This window comes from Rattus norvegicus, chromosome Y (genome assembly GCF_036323735.1).
Source record: "Rattus norvegicus strain BN/NHsdMcwi chromosome Y, GRCr8, whole genome shotgun sequence".
NCBI lineage: Eukaryota > Metazoa > Chordata > Mammalia > Rodentia > Muridae > Rattus > Rattus norvegicus.
In genome coordinates this window covers 35,774,701-35,798,771 of record NC_086040.1, presented here as the reverse complement: position 1 = coordinate 35,798,771, position 24,071 = coordinate 35,774,701, and the positions used below count along the sequence as shown (strand labels likewise).

The window sequence follows — 24,071 nt, the reverse complement described above, 5'->3', positions numbered from 1 at the left end:
TCCTAGCTGGGTGTCAAACTTCAGACATGAGAATCCCACTCTGTGATTGTCAACAGTTCCATTTATCCATTGGGATGGCAGTGTCACAATGGCTGCACCTGTCTTTTCATGCATTTCACATGCTTTATGTGTCCGAGTTGAAAATCTCTCTCAGATTATTTACAGATCCACAGGATGCAGCTTGGCTTCAAAGGCCACATGTCTGACTACAGAAGCCACAAAAACAATGTCACAGTTCACAGCTATAATGTAGACATGTCAGGGTATTTCCTCCAAGTTTTGCTTTGAAGCATATTCTTTTTTTTTCTTTATTAACTTGAGTATTTCTTATTTACATTTCAATTGTTATTGCCTTTCCCGGTTTCTGAGCCAACATCTCCCTAACCCCACTCTCTAACCCCTAAGCCCATTGTATATGGTTATTCCCATCCCCATTCTCCCCCCATTACCGCCCTTGCCCCAAAAATCACCTTCACTGGGGATTCAATGTTAGCAGGACTAAGGGATTGCCCTTCCACTGGTGCTCCTACTAGGCTATTCATTGTTCCCTATGAGGTTGGAGCCCACGATCAGTCCATGTATAATCTTTAGGGAGTGGCTTAGTCCCTGGAACCTCTAGTTCCTTGGCATTGTTGTTCATATGGGTTCTCAAGCCCCTTCAAGTACTTCCAGTCCTGTCTCTGTTTCCTTCAACGGGGGTCCCGTTCTCAGTTCAATGGTTTGCTGCTGGCATTCCCCTATGTATTTGCTGTATTCTGGCTGTTTCTCTCAGGTGAAATCTACATCCAGTTCCTGTCAGCCTGCCCTTACTTGTCAAGCGTATTCTTTTATTACAAATAATGCTAATCTTTCTAGAAGGCCACATTGTGGGAGACCATTTGGATTATGCCCCATCCACAGTTTATAGATTTTTTACAGAGAATTCTTTCAGTGAAAATGGTTTCTGTAAATTGCATACAAACTAACTATTTAAGGACACAAACACACACACATAGACACAAAAGGTACACAGATACACACAGACACACACAGACACAAACAGACACACACAGTGTGCAGGGATAATAGAGATGTGTATGTTAAAAAAAGTTAGGATAGTGTATCGATAATATAAAATATGAAGGGTTACACTAAAATCTAAGACACTAGGATGGAGGATGGGAAGCAATTGTGAGGTATGCTTTCCCACAACTTGGACACATGAAAAATGAAGGAGACATCAGAACTGCATTGTCAAACAAAGACAAGAAACGTACACAATCAATTGAATGCAAATACAGCTCATCTTGCTGATCTCTAATGGAAGAGTTCAGGTGTTTCCCACACCTCTCCAGCATAGTATTTCATTGCAGTCCAATGCTAGAACACCAAAGGATATTCAAGAACATATAAGGAGATGAAGCCAGAATGTCAGCATTCCCAGAGATCAGTTGAGCAGGGAGTTCTGTTTTCCTATGTCTACCTTAGCTATGCTTCAGAAAACCAAGGAGACAGTCTCCTCAAGCATATCCACATCTGTACTGGGTGTAATTTGTCTTCAGAACATCTTTGGCTGTAGTTACAGAAGCCAGGATGAAAACTACAAACTATGTCAGCATAAAGTTGATGTGCATATGCCCAGGATCACTGCTAAGTCTCTCTAGACCTACGAGTGTAGATAGACATGCTTTATAGGAATAGAACATGGTTGTTTAGTTCCCCCAATTACTGTTCAGGACACGTACAGAAGTCAGGAAGGAACCAGTCCCTCTTCTGTTTCACTAATTGATATTTCTTCAATATAGTAGAAAACTGTCTGCCAAAGACACTGTCATTAGGACAAAACAGAAGGAAACAGATTGGGAAAAGGTCTACACCAATCCTACATCTGACAGAGGGCTATTACCTAGTACATACAAAGAAATCAAGAAATTACGCTTAAGAGAGACAAATAACCCTATTAAAATTGTGGTACAGAACTAAGTAAAGATTTCTCAACTGAGGAATATCAAATATCTGAGAAGCATCTAAATAAATGTTGATCATATTTAGTCATCAAGGAAATGTAAATGAAAACAACCCTGAGATTCCACCTCACACATGTAAGAATGGCTAAAATAAAAACTCTGGAGAGAACAGATGTTGATAAGAATGTCAAGTGAGAGGAAAGCTCCATCTTTGTTGGTGGCATAACGAACTGGTTAAACCACTCTGGAAATCAGTCTGAAGATTCTTCAGAAAATTGGAAATTTCATTACTTGAGGACCCAGATATACCTCTCCTGGGTATATAACCAAAAGATGCTCCAACATACAAAAAAGACATATCCTCAAATATGTTCATAGCTGCCTTATTTATAATACCCAGGAGCTAGAAGAAACCCTAATGGAATTCATCAGAGGAATGGATACAGAAAATATGGTACATCTACAAAATGGTGTACTACTAGGGTTTCAAAACCAATGATCTCAAAAAAGACATAGACAAATGGAATGAACTAGAAAATATCACACTGATTGAGGTAACAAATTACAGAAAAACACATATGGTATGAAACCATCGAAAGTGAATATTGGCAAAAAAGCTCAAGTTACCCAAGATGCAGTCCACAGACAACTGGAAGCTCAAGAAAAGAACACACAAAATGTTCATGCTTCACTCCTTTTTAAAAGGTGGAACAATGCTATCTATGAATTTAGAGGAGAGACTGACGGAATCCCATTCAGATTATGCCGTACATGTGGCAGAAATACATATACATCAGTCACCAAAATAGATAAGATTGATGAAGCTTAGAAGTGCATGCTGACAGGAACTGTATATAGATCTTCCATGTGAGACACAGCTAGAGCATATCAAATACAGAAGTGCATTCTAGTGGCAAATCAGTAAACTGAAAACGGACAGTAATGGGGGTTGTAGAAGAGGCGGAGTGCCAGTTTGGGATCTTATGGTCAAGAAATTGGGAAGGGAAATAAGATTTGAAATGTACATATAAAATATCCAATTAGAAAAAATGAATAAAATTTGCTTAAAAATTAAAAAATGAAAGAAATAAAGAGAAGATAACTGCCATGTAATCACAGCTATTGACTCAGAAATCTAAAGGTCATTTTCAGGGAATGATAGAAAAAGTAATACTAGTGGAATACCAGAGATAATGAAATCTCAACTAGAATCACTTCTCTCTCCCAGATAACGGTGCCAGACACAAACTGCACTATATGAATCCAAAGAATGGAGGAGTTTACTTTGAGGGGATGACACAACACTTGTCTTTCCCTTCTTCCTTATTTCCTTTTTCTTCTTGACCAAAAGAAGAAAGGCCATGAGCTCTCAGGAAACAACTATGCCCTGCTGAACACTTGGCTTTTGGAATAAAGAATTAATGATATAAATTCTCTGACTTACAGGAACCAAACAACAGGGAAGTCCATATGTTTCTGAGAGGCTCCAAGCTCCTTATTCCCATATGTGGTAGTGTCAAATCAAGGCTATCTCTTCAGAGATCCCACTCAATCAATGCTAAGGTCTCTTTGTGCTATCCCAAGTATCACATATTTCTCCTTTTTGGTTATACCAAGACAGAAGTCCAGCATTCTTTTCCCCATCACTGATATCTTCATCCTCTTTATTCTTCCTCCCTGTTTATTTGAATTAGAGGCCAATTAGTATACCCCAGAGGTACTGCAGGAATATCTGAGAGGCAGTTGCAGGCACGACAACACTTGTGACATCACAGAAGAAGACAGGGACCTCCAGGTTACAAGAGATATTTCAGGGAGGGACTAATGATGACGTCACTGAGACCTGCTATGGCCTAATACCTAAACAGTTCTCCTTACACTGATCAGATTTGGAGTGCCCTTTCCAGGTATGTCTCCTGTGACACAGTGGAAACCTTTACATACTCCATCTCTTTAAAGCTAGAGAAATCTCTTGCTTCATTAGTGGTTACATGTTCTGAATGGAGAAAGGTAGTCAGGGTTTGGCATGGGTAGAAAAGATTTAGAAATATGGATTGGAGGAGATTCTTCTAGATAATAATTAATTCCCAAGTTCATTCCTGTGAACATATAGTTCAATTTTCTAAGTTTTCTCTGTTTCCCAAAGGCCAGTATTCTCCCTACAAATATTTAATTGAATGAATATTGTATTTCACATTCTTATTGTACATTCCTTGATAGGGGACTTTATAAATATTCCTTAATGTGTACTCAAAAATTCTGTTTTATAATTCCATTTATTGCAATGATTTTGTCAACACAGTTGGCCCAGCTACAAAGTCAATATAACAGTGTAAATATTTTGTACCGACTTCAAATGATAAACTCCCAAATTCTTATTCAAAATAGTTTTGGTGCATATATATATATATATATATATATATATATATATATATATATATATTTGTGTGTGTGTGTGTGTGTGTGTGTGTGTGTGCGCCACATGTCCAGCAGACTCTGAATGGCCATTCCTTCAGTCTCTGAAAAACAATGCCTCCCTACTCCTCTTATGGATATTTTATTTACCATTTTAAGGAAGGACTGAAACATCTGAATTTTGGTCCTCTGTCTTGAGTTTCATGTGGTCTGTGCATTGTATCATAGTTAATTAGAGAATTTGGGCAGATATCCAATTATCAATGAGTGCAAACTTTGTGTGTTTTTCTGTGATTGGGTAACCTCATTCAGGATGATATTTTCTAGTTCTATCCACTTCCCTATGAATTTCATGCACTCATTGTTTTTGATAGCTGAGTAGTAGTCCATTGTGTGAATATAGGTCATTTCTGTATCCATTCCTCTGGTGAAGGTCACCTGGCTGTGGAAGAAAGGTCAACCTGAAACATCTCTGGCTTTCCAGCATGCAGATGTTTTCACAATTTCTAAATCACATCAGTCACCGAAAATTACCAGGGGAAAAATCTCTGACAGAGGGATGTCAGCCATTACTGGAGAAGGAAATGGCTTTGATGTCCCTTAGAACAATCTGCTCATGCCATGGCCATTCAGTCAACCCAAGCATCATGGGATGAGGAGATGTAGATTTAGAGATTGAATGTTTTAAGTTTCCTTGGGAAAATTTACCCTGCTCACCATGGTTCAAGGTTATCAGGAAATATTTGGAATGGTATACTATGCACCTATGAAAAATAAGGACATTGTGAAGCTGCGGTCAACTAGGTGGAACGAGTTGAGAAAACTGAAACTCCTCTTGGTGAGATCATTGAAGATCTTGAGAAAAAGGAACACTGGGCCTGGAACACTGAAGACACAGATGTCCATAGAAAATACAAGAGACATGACTGAGGAAAAAAACAGCTGTGTCTACTGGACTATGGAGCAATGGTTAGAGCCCATACAAGAGGAGATCTCTATTAACAGAAAATTTGATCCAGAAATACTGTTGAGGAAAGCTTGTTGGAATTTCCAAACCTAATAAGCCCATAAAGAAAACACACAATCTGGTTATTATAATTATAATCTATAAACGTGTATTGGGTAGATCTAACGTTATTATAACTTATTCCCAAACCATAAAACCCCTTGCTACATGTGCTTTCTCCAGGCCATATGGATTGTTTCCATCATTACTTCCTCCTCTTTTTCTTCAGCCTTCTCGCTTCTCCTCTTACTCTCTTCTGCATCTCTACATATCCCGACAGTCAAACCTCCATTACCAACTTCCCCTCTGGCTATCAGTAATAGGCTCTAGCATTTACTGACCATGTAAAATGGGAAGAAGGTTAATATGCGATTACCTGAGTCTATGATAGAGGCCTTGTCCGGGGGAAACCTCTTTTGAGGAAGCAGATAAATATCAGGATACAAATAGAATTTGCTGGGGGAAGAGCAAATCCGTATATGTTTAGCATATGTGTCCAGTGGATTCTGAGAAAATGGGAATATTCTTCCTAAAGACCCAGTTATACTACACCTGGCCTTATATCTGAAAAGACCTTTGCCATACCGCAAGGACATGTACTCCATCATTTTCCTAGTGGATTTCTTCATAGTGAACAGAAAATAGAAATAAGCCAGATACCCCTAAAACAAATAATGGCTACAGATAATGTGGTTCATTTACACAATGGTATACTAAACACATATGAAAAATAAGGACATTGAGAAGATAAAGTCAAGTAGATGGAATGAGAAAGTATTGTCCTGAATGAGGTAACTGAGACCCAAAATAACATGTACACATTCACTTAAAAGAGGGTATTAGCCATAAAGTACAGAATTCACACACTATGATCTATGGAACCAAAGAGGCTAAGCACGAAGAAAGACATAAGAAAATGCTTGAATTTCACTCAGAATAATGAATAAAATAATGACAGGAGGCAGATGGAAGGAAAGAATTGAGTGGCTGAGGGGATGGGAAGGGAAATGGGGTTTGAGGATCATTTCTTGGTAGAGACGGGCAAGAGGGGCAGAGGGCCAAGTGAATAAACTGATTCAGTGACTGTCCAGGGTGGATACTATCTGTATGATTTGCCAGCAATCTGTGATTTGTGAGGCTACCCTGGCTTCCTTGACGGTGACTTTAGCTGAGACTTGTTACAGTGGGGATACAGATTCTTAAATGGCCACTTTCAGTAGCCACAGAGGACCCAAGTTGGATGGATAAGTACCCAAACCCACCCCCAAAATTTTGACCCAGAAATTGCCCCCTCTATAAGAAACACAGGGACAGAGATGGAACAGGAAATGAGGGAATGGCCAAAGGATAAGTGGCCGGATGTGAGACTTTTCCCCTGGGCAATCAGCAAAACTGACAGTATTCACGGTCGTTTCTTGTGTTGCAGATGGGAGGGTAGCGTTATTGTCCTCTGCAATGCTCCACCAAGCAGCCGACTGACACAGAAGCAGAGGCACAGGGCTTGATATCAGATGGAGCTCAGTGAGTCTCACTGAAAAGCTGAGGGAAGGACTGAGAGAGGCAGAGTTGCACAATGGTCTTCACGTGGGTTCACTAAACCCGTCACCTGTCTGTGGATCCTGTTCTCCTACCCGGGCTGCGTTTTCAAGAGCTGGTAGGAGACGATGAATCTAGTCCTGCAGAGACTTGATGTGCCAGGGGAGAGGGTGTACCCAGAGGGGTCCTCCACTCTCTCAGAGAAGAAGGGGAGAGGTTAGAAGGAGGGACTGTAAATGGTGGGAGACTGAAGGAGTGTGGTGCCAGGTCAGCATTCAGAATGTTACCTGATAAATAGATACAATCATTCTGGCAAGGAGGGTACCGGGAACATGACCTAACAGGATCAGGGTGTGACATCATTGGGGTGGGGCATGACATCATGGGGTGGGGCATGACATCATTAGGGCAGGGACATCACATAATGGGATCTAGAATTGACATCATTGCATGGGGCATGACATCATGAAGCTTAAGAGAAAATATATGAAACTGTAAAAAAAAAAAAAAAAAAAAAAAAAAAAAAAAAAAAAAAAAAACAGCTCGAGAGGGAACTGAGACCTAGAGACACAAACATGGCTGGCGTTTACCTATGCATGGTATCAGCTGTGCGATAAATCTTATTCCATCTACAATCTACAAATGCAGTGAGGACATAGGAAACAAGAACGCCCGTGAGGGGGAAAGCATCGACCTCTCTGAAAGGAAATCTGGAACAGATTCTGTGAGTGTTTGAGGGCGACTGAGGACAGGAGCAGAGGGTCGGTGGGGATGACGGAGAGATAGCTCAGTGCAGAGAGAACCGGCCAGAATTAGGGGACATACGGGTTAATGCAGAAAGTCGATGGACTGGTTAATTCATGGCATCTAGAGGGCGACCTTCCTGAGGATTTAATCTGATGGAGAAAGTAGAGTCCGAAACTGAAATCCTTTGAACTCGAGCAAGCAAGACCTCACGGGTGGGGATGGGGCACATTCAGTGGAGTCGATTTCTGAGGAGGTCAAACAGAGATCCCTGAACCACAGACTGAGGCTGGGACAGAGATTAAAGAAGGTCAACCAAAGGAGGTCTCCATCAATGTAAATGCACCCGAAAACCACGTCCTGGTCTCCAAGGTTTGTGTAGCCCTTTTTCACCCTGAGTAAGATATATGCACACCGCAAATCACCTAATACCTTCGAAAAGAACTGTGACACTGAATTCCTTGGAGGAACCCCTAACTCACTTGCAGGCAGACCAAGATTCTGCTGACTGACAGTTTCCTGGGCCCACTTCATCCTTTCACACCTGGTGTGAACCTGGACACTCTAAGAAACAGAGATCAGAGATGTGTTTGTGTGTGTTTGTGTGTGTGTCTGAATGTGTGTTTGTTTGTGTGTCTGTGTTCTTGTGTGTCGGTGTGCATGTGTGTGTGTGCGCATGTGTGTGCGTGGTGTGTGTGTGTGTGTGTGTGTGTGTGTGTGTGTGTGTGTGTGTTAGTCATGTATAAGCTAACCATCCTCACACAGACTGTCTGGATTGGTTTTCTTTTTGGAAGGTTGATGGATCTTTCTCTTTTCCTAAGAAAAGGCCACTCTGGTTCTCAACTCACTCTTGAAGCCGTGACAGGGTGAGTGATTATTATGTGTGAGGTAATTTGATTTCATGGATATAATATCCCTTGAAAAACAGGGCTCAACATTTTCTTTCCTTAGTCTGTGATACCTCGAGGGCATTATTATTATTATTATTATTATTATTATTATTATTATTATTATTCCAGGATTATTCCTTTATATTATTGTCTGTGTTGTTACCAGTGTGCTAAAGTTCACTGATGGCAGAAAGAAAGATTTTTTTTTCACGGGGATCCCATTGGACGGCCATGTTTTGTTGTTGGAACTGAAAGTTTTATTTACATGCTCACAAGAGCAAATAAATGCAAGTACGGAAAGTTCCTTGGTCCTCTACATGAAAGTGACATCCTCACGTAGTCCTCTGATCTACTTGAGAAACAGAGAATTTAGATGGGCAATGAAATGGATGCTGACCAAAGACCCACATAGGGAGAAATACAGTTTTTCACAGTGTTTCAGGCTTTCGGGATCGGTAGACATTGCACAACCGTCTTATCATTTATAGAGGAACACTCAGAATTATTAAATAACAGAAAAAAGAAAATTTTAAAAACATATTTATGCTGGCTAATTTAAATTCCTGTTTTTGAAATTATGAAGAAGTGAAAATCGGTATGGGTTTATCTGATTACATTCTTTAACTTGAGTATTTCTTATTTACATTTCGACTGTTATTCCCCTTCCCGGTTTCCAGACCAACATCCCCCTAACCCTACCCTGTCCCCTTCTTTGGGTGTTCCCTTCCTCATCCTCCCCACATTACAGCCCTCCCTCCAACAATCAAGTACACTGGGGGTTCAGCCTTTGCCGGACCAAGGGCTACTCTTCCACTGGTGCTCTTACTAGGATATTCATTGCTACCTATGTGGTTGGAGCCCAGGTCAGACCATGTATAGTCTTTGGGTAGTGGCTTAGTCCCTGGAAGCTCTGGTTGGTTGGCATTGTTGTTCAAATGGGGTCCAGAGCCCCTTCCAGTCCTTTCTCTGATTCCTTCAGTGGTTTGCTCCTGGCATTTGCCTATGTATTTGCTGTATTCTGACTGTGTCTCTCAGGAGATATCTACATCTGACTCGTGTCGGCAAGCAGCTCTTTACTTCATCCACGTATCTAGTTTGGTGGCTGAATATGTATGGGCCACATGTGGCTCAGGCTCTGAATGGGCATTCCTACTACCTCTGTTCTAATCTTTGCCTCCCTATTAACTCCCAAGGGCATTCTTGTTCCCCTTTTAAAGAAGGACTGAAGCATTCACATTTTGATCATCTGTCTTAAGTTTCATGTGTTCTGTGCATCTAGGGTAATTCGACAAGGTGGACTAATAGCCACTCATCAATGAGTGCATACCTTATGTGTTTTTCTGTCATTGGTTTACCTCACTCAGGATGATATTTTCCATTCCATCCATTTGCTTATGAACTTCATAAAGTCATTGCTCTTGATAGTTGAGTAATATTCTTTGGGTAGACGTACCACATTTCTGCATTCATTCCTACGTTGAAGGGCATTTGGGTTCTTTCCAGCTTCTGGCTATTATGAATAAGAAATTCTGCACTAAAAACATCTCGACCCAGACTTTTTTCATTTGGGAGACCTTTAATGACTGCCTCTATTTCTTTAGGAGTTATGGGGATGTTTAAAAGGTTTATCTGTTCCTGATTTAATTTTGGCACCTGATATCTGTCTAGGAAATTGTCCATTTCCTGCAGATTTTTAAATTTTGTTGAATATAGGCTTTTGTAGTAAGATCTGATGTTTTTTTTTTATTTCCTCTGATTTTGTAGTTATGTCTCCCATTTCATTTCTGACTTTGTTAATTTGGACACACTCTCTGTGTCCTCTCGTTAGTCTGGCTAAGGGTTTATCTATCTTGTTGATTTTTCAAAGAACCAACCTTTGGTTCTGTTGATTCTTTCTATGATTATCGTTAATTCTACTTGGTTGATTTCAGCTCTGAGTTTGATCATTTCTTGCCTTTTACTCTTCCTGGGTGTATTTCCTTCTTTTTGTTCTAGATTTTTAGGTGTGCTGTCAAGCTGCTGACATATTCTCTTTCCTGTTTCTTTCTGCAGGCACTCAGCACTATGAGTTTTCCCCTTAGAACAGGTTTCATTGTGTCCCATAAATTTGGGTACGCTGTACCTTCATTTTCATTAAATTCTAAGAAGTCTGTAATTTCTTTATTTTTTTTCCTTTACCAGGTTATCACTGAGTAGAGCATTGTTTAACTTCCACGTATATGTGGGCGTTCTTCCCTTATTGTCATTGAAGACCAGCTTTATCCCGTGGTGGACTGATATGATGCATGGGATTATTTCTATCTTTCTGTATCTGTTGAGGCCTGTTTTATGACCAATTATATGGCCAATTTTGGAGAAAGTGCCATGAGATGGTGAGAAGAATGTATATCCATTTGATTTAGGATAGAATATTCTATAATTATCTGTTAAGTCCATTTGGTTCATGACATCTCTTAGTCTATCTACATCTCTGTTTAGTTTCTGTTTTCCATGACCTGTCCATTGATGAGAGTGGGGAGTTGAAATCTCCTACTCTTATTGTGTTTGGTGCAGTGTGTGCTTTGAGATTTAGTAAGGTGTCTTTTATGTATGTAGATCCCTGTTATGGGAACAGAGTTTTCTCCTTTCAGGTGGATAGTTTTCCTGTCCACTGGCTTTCAGCTGTCCCTGTGGGTAGGAATCAGAAGGACCTGCACCTACGTCTCCTATGTTCCTCTGTGGGAGGGGGGGATGCACAGATGGCACAAGGTGTTTTCCTGTTGAGTCAGGAATCTGGGCAGAGAATTGTCTCCTCTGGTTTCCCAGGAGTGTTCTATTCCCCCCACCATCAGCTTTTGGGTGCAGGGAGCTGTTTGATCAGGTCAATTCGGATCCAGGCACAGTCTGGAACATGGTGGTCCTGCAGTTTTACTCCGCTATATTCCTGGGCCAGAAGCACTATGCTGTTTTGTCTTGGGCCAGAGATGTGTATAACGGTGCGCAGACCTGGACGTCTCAGTTTCTTGTAGGCTCAGTATTGTCCACACTCCTGGGTGATCAGCATTCTGTCTCTGCATTTAAGAGCAGGGAGCTCTGGGCTGGGATCACGAGGTTCAGGAGCCAGCTAGAAACCGGAAGTTCCTGGTCCCAGAGGATTTCTGCCTTTGCTTGTCCTGAGTCCACCAGTCTGGTCACTTAGAGCAGAAAAGTTTGATTCACCTCTGGTCTCAGGTCTGATGTCGCTCCTCCGGTTGACTTTCAGGTTTCTATGAGAGCCGCAATCAGAAATGTCCTGCCCCTACTGTTCCTAAGTCCCTATGAACAGGAGGCCCAGATGGAACTAGTTGTTTTTTTCTTGAGTCAGGAATGTGAGAAGAGTTTTCAGGGGTTTCTGCCCCTCTGATGGTATAAGTCTTCCCCACCCCACAAGAGATTTGGGTGTAGAATGCTTTTTGGACCAATTCAGATCCAGGTGCAGTTTGGACTGCAGGAATCCTGCAGCTTGACTGCTCCTATATTCATGTGTTCAGACACACTCTGCAGTTTCGTCTGTGGCAAGGGATGTGGGCCCAGGTGGGCAGAATTGGCAGTCTCTCCTTCCCTGAGGTCTCAGTATTGCCCAGTCTTCTGTGTGATCAGCTTTCTGTCCCACAGAGTTTCCAAAGGAGTTTCAAATGTTCATTCCCTATCTTACAGTTCTCCAATCTTTCCAATTCTCCTCCAAAATTTGTTGGAGAAGACCCCTCTGATCAAGGGGAGGTACAACAGGCCCCATCAAACAAAGATGGCTGCAAAATTTCTGTGTTCATATAAGAAATGGAACTATTATTTCAAGGATTTTTCTTGAAAAACATAAAATGCTATAGTCTCCTGACCCTTGCCTTTCATACATAACTAAAATGCTTTAATCTTTGACTTATACCAGCATCTAGAAGCTCTCTAACTCTTTTGAGTTAAGCCTCCTGTAACTTTCTACCTCATTTCCTTCTTTTTTAATTGAATATTTTATGTATTTACATTTCAAATTTTATACCCTTTTCTGGTTCCCGTCTCTTCCATCCACCCTCCCCCTGCTTCTTTGAGATTGCTACCAATCCTGCCTGCATATTCACACCTCAACATTCTGGCATCCCCTACACTAGAAAAACCAGACTTTATAGGACAAGGCATTTCCTCCTATTGATGCCAGACAATGCCATCCTCTTCTGTATATGTGGCTGGAGCCATGGATCCCTACCTGTGAACTCTTTGATTTGTAGTTTAGTCCCTCAATTCCTTCTTCTGTAACTGGACAAGAGCTCATTATGATTCATTGCTGTCAGTGCTGTCCTTGCAGCAGGAATACAATGGTTAGAGAGCCTGGACCTCAGGAAGCTGAATGTTCACACAAATGACTAAAAACTTGTACCGACTGAAAAAAAAATAGCGTGCAAATATTTTCAACATATTGCACAATGAACACTTACCATGGGATTCAATGCAGTTTCAAAATATTATCGCCAAGTTTACTTTGTGCCCAGCTCCATGAGTGAGTGGGTCATCATTGATTTTAGATTATTTATTTAGTGTTGAATATTGAGAGCCTCCGACAAAGTTCTTCCAGTGAATCTTTATTCACACTCATAGTTCTTTGTTTTTTTTTTTTTGTTTGTTTGTTTTCTTTGGTTTGGTTTGAAATCAAAATATATACAGCAGAAAAGTTAGCTCTTTGCTATTATTGGTATAGTGCACAGCATGTCTGGTGTGTGTCTGTCACTCCCTCTCTAACCCAGCTTTATTTGAATTTATGAAGCTGAGATGCCATGGATTTTGCACACAGGAACCATCTTTGCTCTCCCTCCACCAGACCTCAAACCTCCTGTTTCTTGCCACTACTTATGATAATTTTATATTCACTGATACATACAGAACCAGAGAATCCCAGCCATTTTGTAGTAACTTGGTATCCTCAGGGTCCTGCCATGCAGCATACATCAAATGCCTGAGTAATATTCCACTCCAAGGAAAGCCCACAGCTGATAACTCTTCAAATTATACTTTATTTTTTTCCACATATCTATGTTTGATGATGACACTTAAAAGCTTTACCCTCCTTTTTAGCCCTCCACCCACACAAGGCAAAAGAAAGAATGGGGGGCTTTGATGGGTGTGCTGGTGGCCCTGCTTAGAAAGGTTCACTGGAGGGGTTGGGGATTTAGCTCAGCAGTAGAGCACTTGCCTAGCGAGCACAAGGCCCTGGGTTCGGTCCCCAGCTCCAAAGAAAAAGAAAAAAGAAAAAAAAAGAAAGAAAGGTTCACTGGAGCAACTCCCATCTGTGTTGTCTGGAAAGCAGAATATCAGTTCACAGTTTAGCAGAGGCAGTCTGTTCCAATAGAAAGTATTTCATGAATACACTAGTAGTCCAGTTTGTAGAGTTGTCATAACAAACAGGAAATAACAGCAGTTGCACAACATACTAGAAACAACCAGGCTTCTGTCAGTAACCTGGAAAGAGAGAAGTTATATGCTGTGCCGCTCTCAGGGAATTGAAGATCAGCAGAGACTCAAGAGTCAGAAACATTGCTGCTGCTGCTTTAAGTGTTTGCCATAGTCTGTATAGTCAACTTTTCCTTGAAAAATATAAGGTATTTGAAACTTTTGCTGCTGCTACAAATATATTACTGTAGCTGAGTAATTCTGTACATGATTTTCTCCTCAGTGGGATAGAGATCATTCCAATCATTTACAGCTATTGCAGCTAATGTTGAAATGGGTAATCCAATATGTGATCAGATGAGAAAAATTAAGACAGAGTAGATGCTTTGACCATGTTTCCTATAAAAAAGTTTAAAAACACTTACAACTTATGAGCTGTAATGGTACTACAAACCCTTAAAACCACCTCAATAGCAGTTACTTATTCTTACTCTTGTATGAAATAAAATACAGTTAGTTAACAAAAGGTGACAACAAGGTGCTTGTGAATATGTAAGCCTAATGCTGCCTTTGGTTAAGATGATAATTATCAAAACTATGATTTCAAGCAAATTTACAAAAAAATGTGTGTAAGATATGGAGCTCATCTGTTAATTTTCCTGTTCTGTTTGGCCAAAAGCACACACCATCTAGTTGTAGGGATAAGTCAGTTTTATATTGTAGAACCTCAACCTAAGTATACATGTTTTTTCAAACATCTACTAGCAGGGTTACATTCTTTCACTTTTTTTTCACTTTTCATTTCTAAATTTCCTTTTCCAAACAATGATCCCAGGGTTGTAGGAAGTTGTGTAAGGGGTTTTAATTATTTTCTCGTTCTATTTTTTTTTTTTATTCCAGAGGTGAGAACCAAACCCAGGGCCTTGTGCTTGCTAGGCAAGCACTCTACCACTGAGCTAAATCCCTAATCCTCTAGTTCTATGTTAAATGTAAAGATATAGAAGGGAATATGTGAGTGGATAAACAATTTGTAATTGTATCTTATTAATATATTTCCCTTAGATTTTATTTTGTTTTATATTTTACTGACAAAATAGTTACAATTTATTGAACTTGGTGACTCAAGGCATCAAGTATAATACAGTTTTAAAAATGACTTGGAGCAATATATTATGTGAACTTGAATTTTAACTCCATTATATCTTATTTTAAAGAGGAATTTTTCACACTGTTGTTTCTAGTATTTAAAAAAAAAGAAGTGGACTGATAACTAAATGAATTCTTGGAGGATCAAAATGATATATATATATAGGAAGAAAATTGTTTGTGCAGATTATATACTTAATAAACAATGATATTTGATTATATATTCAGTAGATGGTGAAGCCCTTGAAGGAAAGCAGAAACTACAAATATATTTTTATAAGTCAATTCTCTATATATGTACTGGAAACATAATAAGGAATCACTTATTTTTGGAGTAAGTGTATGAGTGAATTAGAGAAGCAAAGGACATCATATCAATCCCCAAGTACATGGAAGTCAGATCGCTAAACAATCATCATGTTAAACAAGAAAAAATGATTACAGATTCATTTAGAAATAACAACATTTTTCTCTTCTTTGGCTAAACCATATATGTCATGCCTAGGCAAATTCTTCTAAAAGAAAGGTCTTTACTTTGAAAAAGCATGTATGTATATATGTATATTTGTATATATGTCTATATATGTATGTGTACATCAGGACATATGTATATATCATATACATGTGTGTATGTGTATATACATAAATGTGTATGTTGACACAGATAAACATATGTATATATATATATGTGTATATGTATATATAGATATATTTGTTTGTATGTGTGTATGTACATGTATATACATATAAATATGTAACATAAAAACGAACTCTATTTTCTAATTTTATGAAACTTTATTGCTAAATACATTAGCACTCAAGAATTTTAAAAGCTGCTCTATAAATTTGATTCATTTTAAAATCACAGTTCAGAAAATAGATTCAATGTAGGTGATTATTATACTATCAAATTTCATTATCTATTTGATAAAAACACAAAGACTTAATTTAGTAATGTCACTGTACATATGTTTTAGCATGTGACATATCTCATTAGTTTTTCCAGCATGTGATATAATTTCAGGATTCAAGACCTATGTAAGGTAGAAAATATAACAAATGGATTGCTATATGTGATAGATCAGAGCAATAGATAGATAAATAGATAGATAGATAGATAGATAGATAGATAGAAAACTAGATACATACATATATACATACATACATACATAGTTACAAAGATGAAAGATCACAGATGAAAAGTAGACAAATATCACATACTCAGAATCATCGATCATGAAATAACTAGTATTAAAATATGAAAATATCTTCCTATATGAAGCAAATTTTAAATGTGAATTACGTTCATATTTTAATACCTAAAGGGAGATTTATCAGCCATAATATTTAAAATAAAATGTCTATTTGAAATACCCTCTCAGGTAATTAAGAGACATTAAATACTTAACTTCCTTTACATTAATCTGTTAAATTATCCCATCATCTTGTCTTTGTTACTTAAATGCAAAACATCAAACTTTGTCTCCAAGTTCAAATCTTCATTACTTTCCACCCTGCTCTGCATTCTACCTCAAATCCTATCACAATGTTTAAGTCTCTAACAAATCCTCATGTGCTCTCATGAAAATTAATCATGATCCATCTTTTTTTATCTTTACTACCATTGTTCTCTTATAGATAACTATTATTTCTCTGTCACCAATGTGATCACTATCCCCTTCTCTCTTTTAATTACCATTTTCAACATCAACCATTTTATATTTGCTCTTCATTTGAGAAAATAAAATGATCTATTTTTCCCCTAATAAATTATGTACCAAGAATTTTTTCCATTGAAACTTTAGACAAGAAAAACAAAGTTGTTACAAAGTTCTAGTTCTACTCAGACCTAAAACATAAACCTGGCTATGTGACAGGAATCATAGGAAGAACACTTCTGGAAGAGAACGCAGAGTTGTAGAAGAAGACCTCGTGCAGGGAATTGCTTCATTCAATTGTAAACAAAAAGGGTAAAAGACCTGAACTTTCATATTGAGTGAAAGTTGTTGAAGAATATACACAAGTGATTCTGAGTGGGTTACAGAAACAGGTTAATTTATAAATCCATGGTAAATACTAGAAAAATGGCATCAAATTGTAAAAGAGCAGAAAAGGAAGTAAAGTTAAAAGTTGGTACAGGTTTCAATATGGATGTTGGTAATTTGAACATGCTGAAGATTATTGGACGATTTAATGGGATGAATGCCTCAGATACATTAACAATATTGCACGACCCTATAGCGAAATTACACAGTGTGAGAACATTAACAATAACCTTTGACAAAAATCTGTTCATGTATGGGTATATTCTTTAATATTTCTTTTTGAAAACATTCATTTAATTAAATAAAATTCAATAACGAACCGAAGATAACCCTTTTCATCTCTGACATATCCAATCTCTAAACAGGGGTATAGTGGATGAAACTTCATACAGCATTTGCCTACTCCAGGTATTATTAATTTAAAATAATAAGCAGAGGAGTGTATCATATTTGTGGGCATTGGTTACTAAGGCCCAATTATCTCCTCAATAGATTACCATTAAAAGCAATCTAACATAACTTTGATTCCATTAAATATTTAAAATCTTAAATACTAAGCTTGCTTATCATTTTCACAGCAGAGGACACCATATGTAATTACATCATTTTTACATGTCAATATGAGTCACTATACCTTTCTGATTTTGATACATACCAAGCTTAACAATGTGGAGACAGTACGCTTTACAGCAATCCTTATATTTCTCCTATGGTACACTACATGTGGTCCATATTACAATCGATTAAATTAATAGTTTAAGTAAATGATAATGGCATGTCAATGTAGATTTTGATATTTCATACAATAAAAAAATCAAGATACAATAAATAATTACTTACAGAATTTACTTTTACAGGGAGACAGTAGGTTAATAATACCTTATAATATCCACCCTAATACATATTGAGTCAGTGCTGGAATATGAGTAACAATGTTTGTAAAAAGAATAAGTACTTTTCTGTATCTTTTTAACAGCAATTGGACATAATCAATAAAGAAGTATCAGATAAATTTAGAAATAATTCAAAAACTTTTTAAAATTATAGTGAAAGATATTTCTAGAACACCTGAGTTCATTTCTGAGGCTCCATATAACTAGCTAATATAGTGCAGAGCACTTGTATTCCATGTGTATAAACAATATTCATCTCCATAGGAAATAAATGTTTTAAAATCTCAAAAGCTATATTTCTTTAAGAGTAAGATTTTTGACGTTTAAGATTACAATTTTTCCCATTTTTATTAAATTTGGTATTTACTATTTACATTTCATATTTTATTCCTTTCTGTGGTTCCAGGCCATCAGCCCGAACCTCTCCTTCTCCCCTTCTATAATGTGGTTGTACCCTCCACATCCATTCCTATCCTTAAAGCACCCGACCGTACTTTCCCCTACATGAAGGGTCCAATTTTATTAGGACCAAGAGCTTCACAATGGTGCCCCAAAAAGGCTATTCACTGCTACATATGGAGTTGGGTTGTGATTTAGTACCTGAAAGATCTAGTTTGCTGGCAGTATTTTCTTTGAGGTTGTAAGTCCCTTAGCCTCTTCAGTCCTTCCTTTAATTCCTCCAAAGGATGTCCTATGCTTAGTTCAGTGATTTGCTGCTGGCATTTGTCTCTGTGTTTCACATGCTCTAGCTGTGTCTCTCGGGAGGGATCTATATACAGTTCCTGCCAGCATGCACTTCTTAGCTTCATCAATCTTTTCAAGTTTGTGTGTATATATATATATATATATATATATATATATATATATATATATATATGGGGGAACATGTCCAGCAGACTCTGAATGGCCATTCCTTCAGTCTCCTAAAAACAATGCCTACCTACACCTATTATTTATATTTTAGTTACTCTAAATATAAGGAAGGAGTGAATCATCTGCATTTTGGCCCTCCTTGCGTTTCATGTGTTCGGTGCTTTGTATGTTAGGTAATTTGAGCATTTGGGCTAATATCGACCTATCAGTGAATCCATACTTTGTGTGTTTTCTGTGATTGGGAAACATCACACCAGATGATTATTTTCTACGTCCATCTATTTGACTATGAATTTCATGTACTCATTGTTTTTGATAGCTGAGTAGTAGTACTTTGTGTAAATATATGTCATTTTCTGTATCCATTCCTCTGGTGAAGGGCATGTGGGTTCTTTACAGCTTCTGAATATTATGAATAAGGCTGATATGAACATAGTGTAACATGTATGTTTGTTGTATGTTGGATCATCTTTTGGGTATATGCCCAGGGGAGGTATAGCTGGGTCCTCAGGCAGTGCAATGTCTAATTTCTGAGGAAACTCAGGACAGATTTTCAAAGAGGTTGTACTAGTTTGCAATCCCAACAACAATGGAGGAATGTTCCTCTTTCTCCACATCCTCTCCAGCATCTGCTATCACCTGAGTTTTTGATCTTAGCCATTCTGACTGATGAGAGGTGGAATCTCAGGGTTGTTTTGATGTGCATTTACCTGATGACTAAGTATGTTGTACATAACAGAAAGCATTTTAAGAAAGGATGCTACCTAACTGTTGGTCTGGATATAGCTGAGTGCCAATTGATCCATTTCTATCTCTTTCTTAAAAGTTCGCGTCCAAGTGTATCAAGGAAATCTATATAAAACCATATATGCAGAAACCAACAGAAGGGAAAATGTCAGAAAGTGCCTAAAACACATTTGCCAGGAGAAAGTTTACAGAACAAAATACCAAAGGTTCAGGCTCCTAGATCACCAGTCAATAATGAAATTTAAACAATCTTAAAATTTTTGTTAATGCAAAGTTCACTGCCAATAGGATAAAACAGAAATCTACACATTTGGAAAAGATTTTAACCAACCCCATATCTGGTAAAGTGCCATAATAATAAATATAGAAATAATTCAGAACGGTAAACTCCCACACAACAAAGTAACCCAACTTGTAAACTGGGTTAGAGAGCTAAAACAAGAATTCTGAACTGATGTATCTCAGTAGCTGAGAAACATTTCAAGAAATCTTCGAAATCCTTAGTTATCAGAAAAATACAAACTGAAATGAACTTGAGAGTCTACATTACACCAATCAGTGTGACTAAGACAAAAAACTAATGCAGTAGCAGAGTAGGCTATGATGTTGAGAAAATGGAACACTCCTCCACTGCTGGTGGGATTTGTATATGTATAGCCACTTTGGATATCAATGTGGAGGTTCAGAGAATATTGCAAATAGCATTGCCTGAAGACCCGGCTTTACCAATCACTTCAACGCAAATACTAAAATATGATCCACATATAACAGTGACAAGTGGTTGAACATGTTCAGGGCAGCCTTACTTATATAAGTCAAATGCTGCAAACAGTCATGATATACGTCAACTCAACTTAGGAATAAATACAGAAAGTGTGCTATATTTAAACAAAGAAATACTACTCGGTATTAAAAATGAGGAAACCAAGAACTTTGTAGGCAAAGGGATGGACCTGGAAATTAGTGAAGAAACAGAGATCGAAAAGGACATAACATGGGATGTACTTAGTGAGAAGTGGATGTTAGCCGAAAAGATCAGTATACCCAATACACAAATCATTTATCACATGGAAGTTAAAATGTTAGAAGGCCATACTGCAGATTCTTGCAACCGACTTAGAATTGAGAGCAAAATGATAATAAAAGAGAGAGGAGTGGAGGGACCTTGCTAGAAGTAGAGAAGAGTGGACAAAATTGGGAGTGTAGAAACAATATAAAGACAAAAGAGAAATCTACAGGAACTTGGAATAAATAACAATAAGCATCAGTGGTGGGTGTTGAACTTGGGCATTTCCAGGAAAGTCACAGATGCCAGGGATGCAAGAGGGTTCCATAAATTTACTGGGACTATGGTAGTTGAGATAGTAAGCAGCAAAGAGATAGAACCACAAGAGACTACCTCCTGTAGCTAGACATGCACACCTGTGAAGAGAAGGTGATGCGCACACATTTCAAAATCTTTAACTTATAAATGTCCAAAATGAAAAAAAAATGCAAAGAAAAAAAAGGAGCAGAGACTGAAGGAAAGGCAATCCAGAGACCACCAGACTAGAAGAACAATTTCATCCACAGACTCCAAATCCTCCGATGACTCCTGATATCAAGATGTGCTTGCAGATGAGACCCTAAAATGTCTGTCATCTGAGGGGCTCTGCCATTACCAGATGGTGACAGATTCACATACACATAACCATTTGACAGAAACTGAGAGCCAGAAAAGCATGGCTAGTGGATTGCCTGAAGGATCTGAAGGGGATTGGAACCCAATATGAAGAACAACACTATCAATAAAGTTTACCCTTCAGAGTCTCAGGAAATTTAGCACAAACAAGTGTATATTTGTGCCAGTAGATGGCTTCTGCTACATAGATTGTAGAGCATATGGAGAAGACTACTGCCTCATCTTCCATTTCTGGGAAGGGAGTCAATTGGTTCTGTGGAGATGCCATATCCCAGAGAAGGGGGATGGTAGAGGACTAGAGCGGAAGTGGGCATGTAGATGGGGGAGCACCACCTTAGAAACTAAGAAGATCAGAATGGCTTGTGTGATTCAAGAAAGAAAGGCCAATTGGGGAAATGACATTTGAAATGTAAACAAAGGAATAGATTATTGTATACATATAATATTTATAATATAATATATTCATGTTTCCAACAGAGACATTCACATCTCATTCCTTAAGGACTATACAAAAGGTTTGCTCAAAGGTAAAATCCATATTTTGGGATATACTTATTATTGAAAAATTACATAGATAAACCCAATCAATATTTTATCTTCTGTCCCTGTACCTATAATAAATCTTTATTAACTTTGATAAAAATGAAAAAAAAAAGTGTTTCTACTCCATTACTGACAACTGACAGAAAGAGAGGAAGACTGAGTATTACATACTAATTTACACCGATACACACATATTCTCAATAAAATCCTTGCGAACAGATTCAAGAAGACACTAAAAATAAAAATATATACACATATATGTCAAATCTACTTCTAATATTATCTTTGTGATAGGATGTTGCATCTTTAACTCAGAACTTTAATCAAGATCTATTCTTATTTTTATTTTTTTAGTAATCTGCAGATACATCTTTTTTAGGAAAGAATCCTTCGCACTGGAGACCAGAGAAGAGACCTGCAGTTGCATTATTAATAAACATCAAAGCAAAATATAAAAGTGTGAATGGAATAAATATTTTAGGACAGTGTTTTGCAAGCAAATTCTTTCATAGACAGTCTTTGAAGAGCTCTGAAATTTTGCATTTCATATTTGACTTTTCTGGGACTCTGACTAGAATCAAATCACAACTGTTTGTGATTTTCTTGGCAATTAACCAGTTTGTGAACAGAGCTGAATTTATCATATGCTCTTCCATCTACATTAATATTGCTACAGTGAGGAACAACTATGGAAAAACTCTTCATCTGATTTTTCAAACAGCATCCTCATACAACTGCGGACTTTTGTGCTTGTGGAGGGAAAGGTTGAGAACACCATTTGAAAGTTGGAAATGCTGAAGTGGGAAAGGCCTGTGTGTGGATCATACACAACTTCAGAATATCCATTGTTTTAATAGTCACTAGAAAGTGGACTTCTGCAAAATGACTTCAGCAGAAAAGCATGGTAGAAAAACGGTAATTGATTCACTGGAGATATAGATGCACTGGATTGTTGAACATGGGCTTAGAGGTAGAGACATGTGAGCACATAATGTATGGAGAATCAATCCTGTGTGATGTTAAGTTTTCCTACCCCATGGTTCCATGCAAACAGCACTGAGGAATAGAATAAAAGTCAATTTTTGAAAAATCCAAGTCACAAAAAGTACTGTCCTCCTCCATGATGCACATAAACTCTCAGGTGCACTGGCCTTCAGCATGCCTGGATGACAGCTGTCAACATGGGATTTACTGCCATCCTTTTCATAACAGCAGAGCTCCAATCTGCTTCAGCCACGTCATCAGCTCCCCATTCTGATGGAGGGAGACTAGTTCACTGAGTATGCCTATGAAATCTTTGATTAGCTTAAAGACCTAGGAACTATTTTCACTCCAGTGAGCTGTTATAAGTAATCTTGAATCGAGTTGGTATTGTTAGTGGCTGTGATGTCTACAAATCCCAGTACACCATGTTTCAAAGGGAGTTGATTGAGAATTTCTTGGGTATTTTTGCAATACTGGTAGGTGGGCTCGAAGAATAGGAACATCTTCCCAGACTGGGTCTTGCAGTTCCCATACTCCTGAGCCATGTTGTGAGGCTGCAGTTTCCCTGAAAGGAACGTTCTATTGATAAATGGTAATCTCAATGTATTCTGAAAAATGCATTATAATTGAAGCCTATAGAAAACATGGAAGAAAGAAACTTTTACTTTTTCTAGCTTGCACTCACATTGCTACCAAACCCTCACATACCATAGAACCTGCTTACTGAGGATTTAATCATATAATAATGAACAGATGAGACATCCAGGCTTGTGGACTGATCAACTACTGGATTCTTGGACTTTACAAATATCCATCCATTGTTAAATTATATGGACCACAGCCTGTGATCATTGTGATAAATCCCTTTTCTCTGTACAAAGAGATTCATCCTCTACTCTCTGTTAGGGAACAGCGGCTTCTACACCAGGAATCTAGAGAAGACCTTTTACAGCAGTTTGTGTCTAGTCAGTGTTTCAGCTCAGTTACAAATTACCAATGGCCACATTCCCTTAGCATGATTTTCATATGATGCTTTGATACAGTGCTTCTTATTTCCTAGAGTTCTTGGCAACAGAATTCAAATAGCAACAGTAACCTATCAATGAAATCCACAGTAATATATTTGCATGAGTGCATTGGAAAGAATTATTATAGGATAAACAAGAATTGGAAAACTAGATTTCCTTCCTTCTGTGGATCAAGAACAGGAAACCACAACTACAAAAAA

The 24,071-nt window shown here is 38.1% G+C and overlaps 1 pseudogene; it reads right to left on the bottom strand.

Moving 5' to 3' along the window:
- Nucleotides 1-23,011: 23,011 nt before the first annotated feature.
- Nucleotides 23,012-23,388, bottom strand: LOC134484350 (glutaredoxin-1-like; annotated as a pseudogene).
- Between the last annotated feature and the right edge of the window lie 683 nt (nt 23,389-24,071).